We start from the raw sequence: 10,537 nt of genomic DNA, 5'->3' as shown, positions 1-10,537 counted from the left end.
GAAAGCACCACCGCAAGGATCAGCAGCACAAAACCTGGTTCCAGGAGGCTCTATTCAAATTCTGAACGGCGTCTCAACCGTGAAACGCAAGCATTTGCTGATTTCGTGCGTCCAGAGCCTGGCGTGCTACTGGCGATGACTCGGGCGCAGACCAAGAGCAAGAAAAAACATGTCCGATTCACACACGACAAGCCGAAGCCACCGCCGAAGACTCACCCTAACCGGAAACCTCCCGAGATTCGACCTCCAGAATCAACTCAAGCTCCACCAGCAGCTCCTAACGCACAAGACATTGATCCTGTGGAAGTCCAAGAAGAGAGACGGCGGCGCATAGCTGCTGCACAAGACGAAAAATTACGATGGGCTAACCTGAAGACCTTGTAACGTGGAGATGTCGAAAAACAGGGATACCGAGCCGCCAGAGATGCATGGGAAATCGCAGATAACTTCGTGTTGTCGGTGGCCAATTTGCTACACTACATGGGAACAAGTCGTCGGCGTGACGCTGAGTCGCAAGAGGAGATCTCGTTACGTCTGGTGGTACCCACCACGATGATTCAAGAGGTACTCCAGAACTGTCATGACGCACTGGAAGGTGGCCATCAGGGTGTGGTGAGAACCTACCAGCGAGTCAAGCGAGATTACTACTGGTTGGTACTCTACACCGACGTGGAGAAGCACGTGAAGTCGTGCCCCGACTGCAGCTCGAGCAAAAGCCGCCCTCAATTGAAAGGATACTCTCCTGGCAACGAGCTGGCGGAACGGCCTTTCCGGATGGTGTCTATGGACTTCGTGATACCACTATCGAAGGCTCGGAGAGGTAACACAGCCCTGCTGCTCTTCCAATGTTCCTTTACGTGTTTTAGCATTGCGAAAACCATGGCGGATACGGGCGCACTCACGGTGGCACAAGCATTCGAGGAATGCATATACCGACGATTCAGTGCGCCATCACTCATCCGCTATGACCGCGACCTACGATTCATGAGCGAAGTGTTCCAAGCGTTCGCAGAAATGATGCAGGCAAGGTCCCGAGTAACGCTGAGTTACCGGCCGCCAGCCAACGGACAGCAAGAACGGCCAGTCAAAACCGTAATGCAATCCGTCAAGGTATACGCCGAAGACCCGCTCCAACAAGACTGGGACGAGATCGTGGAGCGCTTAGTCTTCGCCATCAACAATTCACATGACACGGCTCGGAAGGAAACGCCGTTTACTTGGTGCACGGATGGGATGCCCAGTCAACGCTGAAAGCCATGTCATCCTCGATCCGACACGGCACGCCGAAGCAGTCCGACGCACTGGCGTGGCGTCGCGAGGTCAACGGACAACACCAGATTGCTATGGAGATAGCCAAGGAATACCAACCCACCGAGAAGACTCGCAGGGCACGGGAACACAACGCCAAACTAAGCAGGAAAGAGAAAGCGATACTGGCGAAGACTCGGGGCCCCGAGTCGTCGGCGGCAGCACAAGACCAACCGTTTGCGGGACAGGGGGCATGTGTCTCACGGGACAGGGTGGATCCACCAAAGCCTGGCGGAATTGAGCAGATTGCAGGCCAGAAATCAATGCTGCCGGCTCCGTTTGATGTTGGCAGCAGGGTTTGGTTGTACATGGAGAGCGTTAAGCCCGGCTTCACCAAGCAACTGGCGCACCGGTGGCATGGACCCTTCCGGATCAAAAAAGAGGGTCGAAGACTACGCCTTCGAACTCGAATTACCGGACCGCAGTGGATACCGATTTTATCCAGTCGTCCATATCTCCCGACTGAAGCTGTTGATCAGTTTGGAGATCGACCGAAGACTCCTCTCGCGCCCGGAGTTGTCGACGACACGCGGCTAGGCTTTGACGAAGAACTGGTCCCTGAAGATAGTTGGGAGCCGGATCACGTGGCAGGAGAATATGAAGTTGAAGCCATCCTCGACGACCGTGTGCCGTTGTCCACGGGAACTGAGAGAGCGGTGCGCGAGTTTAGAGGCAAATGGGTCGACTACGATGAACCAACGTGGGAGCCAGCCGCTAACCTTTCTTGCGGCAGGCTTCTCTACGATTACCTGCGGCGAAAAAGAAGTGAACAGCGCCTGCAGATGGTTCATGTCGCTGACGAAGACTAGGCGGCAATAAGTCACCGCCATGATGACCTGTACTTGGGGCAACGCAGCCCAAGACCACAGACGAAAACAACTACTGCCCCATTATCTTTTGCATTAACTACTTAAAAACGCTACCAAGACGGACAGCTAAATCAACGACAACTCAGACTGGTAATGAAAACCAAATGGATAGAAGGCGCTGCCGACGACTCGTTTGAAGTCAACTTCGACTCACTTAGGATCGGAAGCAACAGCTGCCCGAGCCAAGACACCAAGCAAACCCGAGTCGTCTGAGCCACCCGCAACATCTGAAGCTTGTCCTTCCGGAGCAGACGCAACATCCAGCGAAGACTCGGACGTAGCAGGAACGAGAGCATCACCAAACGCAGCCACCCACACTGGATTCAGCTCACCCGGTTGCAGCGACGAACTAGGAACGACTCGACGACCAACGTCGGCGCATGAAGAACCAGCCGGGACAAAGAGCGGAGCTGACGGGTTGCACGGGACGAACGTGGTGTTGTAGGGGTGCTGTTCCGGCACATCGATCCAGCCGTCCCGCCAAGGCTCCGCAGCGTCCAGGGCCGCGACCTCACTCAACCAGTCGACAGTCTTGGGCTCCCAAGGCAAGTACTCCAGAGAATACCCGGGCATGGTCGGCTCGAGCATGAACTCGGGCTTCACCTCCGAGAGGCCGGGTTCCTGACTGCTGCCCCACTCCCAGATGTACGGGACCACCTTGGCGCGGAGACGGCCGCTACGTTTGTTGCGCTCGACCACGTACCTCGACCAGGCAGCCTTCAAAGTACCCAAGTCCTTCCTCGTCCGAGTCTTCCGCGCAGCGGTCCAGTCCGTCACATCCAAGTCGGCGGCAACTGCGGCGAACGTAGTCTCCACAGCCTTCGGAAGGATCCAGTGATCGCGCTCCCAAAGCGAGAAACCAAGGTCAGCGTCGTCCGAGTCGCCACTCCCACGGAAAGTGCTCCAATTGCTCATCACCGGAGTCATCGGGGAAGTCCGCGGGGACATCTTGGAGTAGGGATCAAACTCTGAAGTGTCAAAAAGACACGCTTGAGACGGGAGTCGCCGGCGAAGCTTCTGCCACCGATGATCGGGGTTCTTGTAATCTGCGAATGCCGCGATGCCTTTAGGACTGGAAAGAAATCGGAGATCCCGAGGCACCGGTGCAGGCAACCAAGCATTCAGCATCTGGGTCCAGCACTTCAGAGCCCCAGGACGCGTAAAAGGCGGCTCGATGTAGGGCACAGCCACTTGGCCACTTGCTTGGAGAATCGGACGAGCGGCGGCTGACCCCGCACCGGCGACGGTACCGCAAGAGGACGCTGGGAGCTCGGATCCGACCCAGGTGTGGACGACAAAGTGGCGACGTCTCGACTGCTTCCGGAAGACGCACGCTGGCGTGGAACGGAAGGACGACGACATTGTCGACGGTGACTCGTTTGAGTCTTCGGTGGAGGAGGAGGCGCCTTCTTAGGCTCTGCACCAACACCCTGGACAGCTCCCGACGACTCGGAACCTGGAAGCTCCAAGAGAGAAGAGGATTCGGGAACGACCTCCGGCAACTCAATAACCGATCCAACGACCAAATTCTCTGCCTCCGAACCAGTGTCTGGAAACCACTCGAGAGAAGCGCCAGAGTCGACGTGAGTTTGCTCGGAAGGAGGAGAAAGAGTGCTTGACGAGACAGCATCTTCATCGGATGACTCCACCACACAAGAAGGCTTGCGCGAAGAAACGACAGGTGAGCTGTCCGACGAAGACTTGGCAGCGCCCCCGGACAAGACGGCGCGAGCTGGCGGACCGGTAGACGGCTGAGAACGAGCCCGTCGCCCCTTGGGTTTCCGCTTCGACTTGCCCTGGGACGACGAAGCCCCGGAAGCACTTGAAGCTTGCACCGCCAACGAGAACGGTGATCCTGCAGCCGCAGGAGCACTTCCGGAAGACTCGACAACATCCACCTCCGCTTCCAAGTGCTCACCATCTTGAGCATATTTCCGAGCATCGCCAGGAGCTGCCACCGAAGACGCACGGCTACCACCTCGACGAGAAGAAGATGAACGGGATTAACGAGTGGCAGAAGCTGAGTCTTCGGCGTGGCGGCGAGGTCTCTCGCCCGGACGACTGGCGGACGGACTGCGACGGATTGACGACGAACGAAGATGCTTTTGCAACACCGAACAGGAAACGGAGCGTGACCGACCGCGCAGATGACGGGAACCGGCCTCCTCTTGCGAGGAGCGCTTGCGTGAGCAACTAACTTGCGCGGCGCGTGAAGCCCGGTCTGTTTCGACGTCGGCAGCATGAGTTCCAGGCGTTGTCTTGTTCGCCTCAGCCGACCGCTACTCCGACGACAACTTAACGTGAGAATCCGATTCCAGGAAGGCAGTGTGGGCCAAGGCAACGGCAATGGCATCCTCTGTGCGAGACGGGTCGGCATTAGCCAACATGTCCTTGAGGACTCGCCGAGTCTCGTGGCTAATGTCCAGAAGGTTCCAGTTCAACTCGCCAGTTGACAAACCTATAAGACATGAATCATCGCCCAGAGTCAGAACACAAGCCAGCACATGCAGCAACTCAACGACCAATACGAACCTTCAGAGATCAGCACAAGGACGTCTGGGTCCATGTCTTAAATTTGACGTGCGCCCGAAGAGTCCGGTTGGCACGCGTTAGTCGCTTCACCTGCTCTTGAAGGTCTTCATTTCGGCTCTGGAGGCGAGTCGACGACGAGTCATCGCCGGCATCCAAACGAGCCAGAAGATCATGAAGACGCTTGCTTTTTGCAGTCGACGACGCCACGGCAGCCTTGAACGCCATCTGATCGCGAGTAAGCTGGAGAGTCAGACGCTTGCACTCGTCGTCAGCAACTCTAACGCGGTTCTCCAAGCGGGCGGCCGTCTCGGTGTGCGCATCCACGGCTCCACGAAGCCCCTCCATCTCCTGGAGGTAGTGAGCCTCCAGGACCCGCAAACGCTTGACCTCTTTCTTGGAGTGCTCGAGTTCCGCGCACGCATGCTTGAGGAACACCATGGTGTTCTCGTGCTTGAACGACTCCTTCATCGCCGAGTTTTCGGCCGCAGCACGCGCAGCTTCAGCAGAGTGCAACTGGCCTCGCATCACGGCCAAGTCCAGGTTGATGTCATCGTGAACTCCCATGTTGGGCTGAGCCGCCGCCACCACGTCTTCCAGCGAGCGAGCAGCGGCCAAGCGAGAGCCCACGTGGCGGTCACCACGAATGTTGGGACCCTGGTGCAGGGTGACATTGAGACGACCGATGAGATCCAGCCGAGGACCCAACACCGCGATCACGCGCTCCGATGCCTCAGCACTGGCTTCCATGACGATCTGTTCAAGAGCTTCACGCGACACCGTGATCAGCGAGTCGTCGGTGGTGGAACAGCCAGCTTCAGCACTCGAAGTAGAACGCCGAGCAACTGGCTGCGACGACTGAATCGCAACCGAGTCGCCGGCAGCATTACCAACGGTCACATCAACCAGAGAAGTGTCCTGCAAGACAAGAGACGAAGAGAATAACCTCGAAGGTAAGCGAGAGCAGCTCAAGATCAAGGTGCAAGTCAACCAGACGTACCGAGGGAGCAGCAGGAGAGGTGGCCAGTGACGCGGACGACTCAGCGGGAGCTTCCAGCGAAGCTTGGCTCGGCGTATCGCCGCCAGCGAGTGAACTCAAACCCGGAGATGACAGGACGACCTGGGGGGCAGATGCGCAAAGCCACCAAGCATCATCACCTCGCGTGAAGCTGACAAAAGGCAAGAAGACGGCAGGAAACTCACCGTGGCCGAACTGGCCGTCGACTCAGCAACGCTCGCATCCTCGGACACTGCCGACTGTGAGGTAGCAGGAGCAGCAGGCGGACTGCCAGCACCAAGCGCGCTTCCTCGACCAGGCCAAGCCTGACCAAGATACCAAGATCCTCGATAGCAGTGAAGACGGCGAACGAACAAGAGAAGACGGCTTACCTGGAGCGAAGACCGAGACCCTAAGCGCCGAGGTCACGGCGGACTGGGCAGCGAAGACCCGACCATGGCGCAGGAGCACCCCGACGCTCACCAGTACGCTGCTCGAGTCGCGGTGGGGGCAGTTGTGGGATCAGGAAATGAAGCCGAAGCCTAAACCCAAAGGCGAGACTAGGAGTGAAGAAGACTCGAGGCGCCGGCGCCAACTGGCAAGTCACAACCCATCGCCAGTCATTGGACCAAACGCCCCGGTCGCGGATTGGCCTAACTGGGTCGGTGACGATGTCTCGTCGACGGTCTCAAGTCAAGCGTGGGCGGTTGCAGCTCCCTAAGTACGGTGCGAACCTACTGTCAAGATCCGAATTTATGAGTCATCGGCGCCTGTCCCCAGTCGTCGGTGGCGTTTCAGCGGCCGTTTGAGTCGTCGGTAACGCCGCCACGTCGCAGAGAAGGTGCCGAAGAGTCGTGAGTTACAACTGGCGGTCCAAAACGGACGCGTTTATACTTGATATTTGTATTGATCGATAGGAAACTTAAGAGAAGACAAGATAAGTCTTCGGGCAACAATAACAGCTTTTACCCCCAACCACGCAAGGGCGACACCGGTGCCTGCTGTGAACGACCTGCAGCTCAAGGTAAACCTGGTAGGTAGGATTATGACTGTCGGTGGGCACATCTACTAGTGTAGCGTGTGTTCATCCCTGGCAGGGCCAAGAGTTAGTGGCCGGTGAATTGGTAGCGATGGGCCGTCGCAAGGAACTGGAGGAGCGAGAGCGCACTCCATTTATTTCTTCCCGCCGGAGCATAGCTCCGGTACCCTCGTATCACGCTGCAACAGGCCGGGACCCTTCCTTCTGAAGGACTGCGAGGTATATTTTGTGTGTGAGAGCGTGCTAGCCTTTGCTCGTGGCTAGTGACGCTGAGTCTTCCGTCGGTCGACTAGCGGAAGTTCAGTGCACAAAGGAAACACCAACCCGATGCAAGGAAAAGTTCCTGGACCTTCCGGTTCTAACTCTAACAAGCCCATTGAGGCTTCGGTGACTTGGTGGGTGTTGTTGGTGGGGACAGTGTGCCAATATATAATTTAGCGCGTGTTCCTACACGACAGGTGGCTTGGGATTGATCCGGCGCCTGTAGTTGCCATTTTGTGTGTGTGTCCCTTCCTTCGTCCTTTCCTTGAGTTGTTTATTGCTTCCTATAGCGGGATCGAGTCCGATGAGAGACGAGCCGACTGCCGGCCAAGCAAGCAACTCGAACTTGCACCCAAACAGTAGATCACTACAGTAGGGACAGTTGGCCAACATATTACTCGAGCCTTAGCCCAAACTACACATTTGCCGGTCCAAAGTGGTGCTAGTCCATAGCAATGCGATTAGTCCTTTTTTTAAAATAAATATGACTAATTAGAAAACAACATTTGGAATTTCATTCTTAATCAAAGAGCATTGCTGTAACGGGGTTACACGTACAAGTGGCTGCAAGCCACTTGTGAATTTAACAGATAGGTTATCTGTTAAACGTTTTGGATACTTCCTCACATTGGTGTAAGACACACCGATGGATACATTGAAGTGGACCACCACAGTGAGTGGTCCACACATACCCAAAAATCCTATTGGTAGAAAGCAGCATCTTTCTACCAATCAGAGACATGCATATTAGCGGGGCTCTGACAGCCAGCCGCTGCCAACCCTTTCATAGATGATAAACAGTTTTTAGCAGATTTTAGAGGAAGATCAATTTACAAACAATACAGTTCTCATTTTACCTTAAACTAGCTACTTGGAGTCTTATCTAAGTTAAATTATATTTGTGTATTCAAATATAACTAACCTAAGTAATTACTAAGTACTTACGCTTCCTCATACACGTTGCGCAACGTGTAAGCTAAAGTAGTGAGTCAAGTTAGACCCACTACACCTGGTAGCACTTTGTAATCCGTCCAACGACCGACTGCTTGACGTTCGTACGCGGTGTACGAACGCGGAGCCGAGAACCACATGAGCACGGAGGTGCCCATGGAGAGCTCCAATACGCCTGCAACTCATGTTGCACGCGCGGACTGCCCCCACCTGTCTGACCCAGAGTGGGAGGCCCTCCAACGACTGTCAACAGTCATTGGAGAAGCGGCGATAGCTACGATTCTGCGTACGCTATCGCAGACAGAGCAGCATGGTGTTGCTCTGGGGTTCACCATGAAGGAGCAGCGTGATGCTGCTTCCTCAGTGACGGCGTCGTCGGGGACGACACCGCGTGCTCAACCATTAAAGTTGAGCGTAAGCAATTACGTGGGAAGAGAGGGCGAGCCTCTCCTCCGATGGCTCGTCGAACTCGACACAGCCATAGCGGCTCGACGTATCGTCGACCCGCTGTCGAAGGTCGCGTTCGCCATGTCCTGCCTTGGCGGACGCGCAAGGAGTTGGGCGTATGGACGCCGACACTCCGATCCTACGTGCTTCAGCACGTACGAAGTGTTCAAAGAGGAGCTCAAACAAGCGTTTGAGCCCCCGCAAAACGAGTTCCGGTCGAGGGCGGAGTTCCTCGACCTTCAGCAGGGTAAGCATGACGTCCATGCTTACGCGCAGCGCGCACGATATTTGGTATCAAATATCGTGACTAACCCGATTGACGAGGCGACCAAGTTCGTCACGTTCATGAAGGGGCTTAGAGATGGGCCTGTGAAGACCTATCTCTTCCGAGAGTACCCGAGTACTCTCGAAGCTGCGATCACTCTTGCCATGCAAGAAGAGTTTAGCCTGCGGCAGGCTAAACTGCATGTGAACGTGCCGAGGCCGCAACCGCGCCCGGTAGCGAGGCCGGGAGGTCCAGAACCAATGGACCTCTCGAATGCAACAACTGCTGGTTACCAGCAGCAGGGAGGTAACGTGCGATGCTTCCGTTGCGGAAGGATCGGTCACTTTGCACGGGAGTGCACACCTCCCATGCCCCCTGGAGGTGGCCGTCGTGGCAATGCTAGGCATCGCCGCGGACCAACAAAAAACGCGAACATCCAGTAGGCGCGGGGCGCCCTACTGGTAATGCAGTCGCGCGTGCCGACATCGGGCACGCGACACTGAGGACTGCAGCCCCCCAGTGAGACCAGCTCTCACTGCAAGAAACAAGATGACAGGCCGAACCTAGTCATCTTGAAGGTTTACTCGAAGAGAGCGAGTGACTCTCTTCGAGCTTTGGTAGATTCAGGCGCGTCGAACAACTTTGTTCGACTACGAAGCCTGCCGAGACTTCACTTCGAGGAAGTAAATGTACCTCGAAGTCTTCTGGAGGTACGACTGGCAACAGGTGCCATCGTGAAGACCGAGAAGCGCGTCGTGAACGTGCGCTTCTCGTACAAACAACGAGTGTTTGTCGAACACTTTATCGTCCTGGACCTGGACGATAAGTTCGACGTAGTAATGGACATGCCGTGGCTTGCACGGCATGATCCGGTGATAGACTGGAAGAAGCGCACGCTCGTGCGCTTCGGACGCGACAGCGGAACAGAGAGCGATGGCCCTGTTACCACAGCGCACGCACCAGCAGGTGCGCGCGGCTTACCAGTCGAGACAGCGCTTAAGGCTGCTGTCCCTGAGTGCCCAGGAAGTGCGCGAGGGCGCGCACAAGCGAGACCAACGCCGGCAATGCTGCCGACGTCAGAAGAAAAAGATGTGCTGGTTGCGGGAACAAACACCCACGTTCAAGAGTGTAAGGGACAGTCCCTGACCCGAACAGGTCAGGTCGACAATGACGCATCGGCTCCCGGTGCCGACGCACCCTCGGTCATGAGGGGCTCCGTCGTGGCGACGAAGGCGTGTCAACTCCGGGAGTTGACGCTGCAAACAATACGGACGGTTGCAAACGTACCGCACTGACGCAATTTGCATGCTGTCGTGCAGCCGGGCTGCACGACGAAGCGCCATGCGATCAAGCCGGGCTTGATATCGCGCGCCCGCGGACAGGGTCCGCCGGCGAACAACTGTCCACGGCCGGGCCTGGACCAGAAGAACAACTGTGCGGAGCCGGGCTCCGCACAACAAGAAGACGGCGCAAGCGGAAAACGCTGCGCAAGTCTCGATCCGGGACCGAGACGCAACAAGAGCAGTCTGCTGGGCAGACTGCGGAGGTGACGCCGAATGTCAAGACGCTAAGCGTCTTGACGCGCACCGATACTGGATTCCAGTATCGTAACATGGAACTCGCTAGTCCTCCGACGACGGCGTCGGAGTTGACTTCGCTTCCAGCCATGAGCTGGAAGCGCTTCACGCGCGACTTGCACGATGGACGCATCGAGCAAGTCTGCGTTCTTTCGGACAGCGAAAGAACGGAGAGCGAGAGCGAAGAGCTGAGGCAGCTCTTCATGGGAAGTACCACTGAGAGTGAAGACACTCTCAGTGCGAAGACGAAGCGAGAGCGCTTCGAGGAACAAGGTTGGGACTCGCTGAAGTCGA

The sequence above is a fragment of the Phytophthora cinnamomi genome (assembly GCF_018691715.1).
Source record: "Phytophthora cinnamomi strain GKB4 chromosome Unknown Contig60, whole genome shotgun sequence".
In the NCBI taxonomy this organism is placed as follows: domain Eukaryota; phylum Oomycota; class Peronosporomycetes; order Peronosporales; family Peronosporaceae; genus Phytophthora; species Phytophthora cinnamomi.
This window is presented reverse-complemented; position numbering follows the sequence as displayed.